The sequence below is a fragment of the Malus domestica genome, chromosome 14 (assembly GCF_042453785.1).
Source record: "Malus domestica chromosome 14, GDT2T_hap1".
In the NCBI taxonomy this organism is placed as follows: domain Eukaryota; kingdom Viridiplantae; phylum Streptophyta; class Magnoliopsida; order Rosales; family Rosaceae; genus Malus; species Malus domestica.
In genome coordinates, this window is record NC_091674.1 from 18,424,745 (window position 1) to 18,427,570 (window position 2,826).

The following is a 2,826-nucleotide window of genomic DNA, read 5'->3' on the forward strand; positions in this document are numbered from 1 at the left end:
TTAGCCTATGTCCTTATGGCTTGCTCGATTAGAGATGATCTAAGTGAGCGAGAAAATATGACATTGTGTGCATAACGAGGCACTAGAAAGAAAATTCACAATTGGCATTAATTCTGTCGGAGTAATATTTATCTATTTCAGAAATACTTGCCACTTATGCATTTGTATCTTGTTTCGAGCCAGTTTGGCTTTTTATTATTCTTGTTGAGGTTGTTCGTGTATTTATATTCCTATTAATTTCCATTAATATACGTATCGCTTGATAATAGTAAATAAATAAAATGCTTGTCGAGTGTTATACCAACTTAAGTGTTACAAGTTATTAGGTGGACGCGCAACATGATTGATATGTTCCAATTTTAAAATATAAATAAATATATATATATATTTATAATTTTAATGAAATTGCACCACGTGATTGTAATCCGAATACGTAAAAAAAAATATAAATAAAAAATAAATCTCTCCTTATGTCATGGCCAAAGTAGCAACTAACAAGGTGAAGACATAAAGAATAATAAAACAGGCATCTTTTATGCATTGCATACGGCTTTATAATGAAATTCATTTTTTACTCACTTAATTATCAAATTAAATATAGGAAATAGTATCCAACGAAATAAGTAGCAACTAACAAGAAATAGTATCCAACAAAATAACTTAGCATTGAGAGAAAATACACAAAATATCTGACAATGTGTGAAATTTTATAAATGTATTTGTTTCTTTAGTAAAGGACCTATAAATAAAGCCACAAGTCAAAGCACCTTTCAATCGGATGTTGATGCAGTTGAAACCAGGTATATACTTACTCTATCCAGTGTTAAATTTGCACCATACAGATTTTATCCTTAATTTTTGAGAAACATATTAGCTTGATTGGTAATTTTTTAAGCTCTTTAAACTAGGGGTGGGCAAACGGGTTCTGGACCCGCGGGTCCGGCCGGGTATAAGACGGGTCCAGAAATTATAAATACAAAATGGGGTGGGACGGGTCCAAGTAAATTACGGGGCGGGGTGGTTCTAGAAATTGGAGAAAACAGGCCCCCGCCCCGGACCGTTGATTTCCTACCTTGATTAAATCTCTACCATCTATCACCCTCTCTCTCTCTCTCTCTCTCTCTCTCTCTCTCTCTCTCTCTCTCTCTCTTATTCTTGTCTGAGTTGTCTTATCCCAAGACTCCCAATGTTCTCAGACCCAATTCACTCAACTCTCCCCTCTCTAGAATTCGAGCCTCGACCTCGAGGTCTCTATCCCGACTCCGACACCGCATCTGCTCTCCTCAAGGCCGACAGACTCTTTCTCCATCGAATTCCCAACTGGAGCACTCGTAGAAGGCAATGACTCTCTCCTCCCTCGATCTCTCCTTATCGAATCTCCTTTCCTCTATCATCTCAGACCTCAATCTTGAGCCTAGGCTCTCATATCCGTCCATCGACTATCCACACTTTCTTGTTCTCCCTCCCACCTGTAGTGACTGAGTCGACCTCGACTATGTCGACATCACAGCAGCCAACCACCATCATCGTCTTGGCATCCTCTCCTGACTCTCCACTGATCCTCCCAATCATAAGTTCTGACCACCACCACATCATCCTCGTCGTCGAGAACACCACCATCATCCTGCAAATCCCTAGGTAATTTATGAATTAAGGTTTCTGATTTAAGAATTTAGGATTTTTGCATAAGCTTTTCGATTGATTTAGGAATTATGTGGTTTCTATTTTAGGAATTATATGGGTTTCTTATTTGGGAATTTAGGGTTTTTGGGGCTGTGATTACATAATAAATGCTTTTGGGAAAATTTGCTTATAGGTATGTAAGATTTTGTTTTGATTCATCAACTGGTGTAATATGTAATAGCGAGGGTGAAGGTCTTGGATCTATGAGGAAGACAACGTCTCTCTAATTCGATTTGTACGTCAGGGTCTACGGCTTCAACCGAAGATGTTGGTGTGGTTAGGCTCAAGCACGAATTGCAGACTTAATGAGGTTGTCCTTTCTATGGCTGACCAACAAAAAAAAAGATATTGGACCCGTGGACCCAGCCTGTTTCAGCACATTTCAAACGAGCAGGGTTAGGTCCGGTTCCAAATTCTCAAAACCTATTACCCGACTTGGCCGATCCTGTTACTATTTACAACGGGTAAGGTCCGATTCCTTTAAATTTGGGCCCGGTCCGGCCCGTGCCCACCCTTACCTTAAACCCTTGGCCATGTTCACATAGTCAAGTCTTCAACAACATTCATTCTTCAAGTACCCAATATTTCTTGTTTGTATTTAGGGACAACAACAACAACAATAATAAAGTCTTATCTCACGAAATGAGGTCGGTTTTATGTATTCTAGAACGCTACTATGCTCGGTTTTGCGCCAAGTCTTCATTTAGCACAAAATACTCTCTTTTCTTAAAGTCTCTTTCTAAGGGAGGTGTAGTCAACTTAGATTTCAAAGAATTTTAATAGACTAAGTGACACAGTTTAAAGGATTTTAATAGACTCTACAATTTTATATGGATTTTGATAGATTTATATGGATTTCAATTATAGATTTCTATGAATTTGTATGGATTTTTTTTCATGGATTTCTTAGGACTTCTATCATGCCAATCAATGTAGAGTCCACATATGAATTCATCTCCAATATCTTCTCAATTACAAAACACTCCACCCACTCATCGAAACTCAATTCCCCATGTCCCTGCAATCCCAAGAACTGTCGCCAAAGTTGTTTCATCAAGCTCAAATCCATCACCCCTCATTTCCCAAAACAAGTCCACCGTAACTCCAGCACACTCCATCTTGCAATACCTATAAATCATGGAA

The 2,826-nt window shown here is 38.4% G+C and overlaps 1 long non-coding RNA gene across 1 annotated transcript; it reads left to right on the forward strand.

Moving 5' to 3' along the window:
• Nucleotides 1-1,174: 1,174 nt before the first annotated feature.
• Nucleotides 1,175-2,518, forward strand: LOC114820826 (uncharacterized). Its single transcript, XR_003768300.2, has 2 exons — nucleotides 1,175-1,638; nucleotides 1,865-2,518. It is a non-coding gene; the product is annotated as an uncharacterized lncRNA (long non-coding RNA).
• Nucleotides 2,519-2,826: the final 308 nt, after the last annotated feature.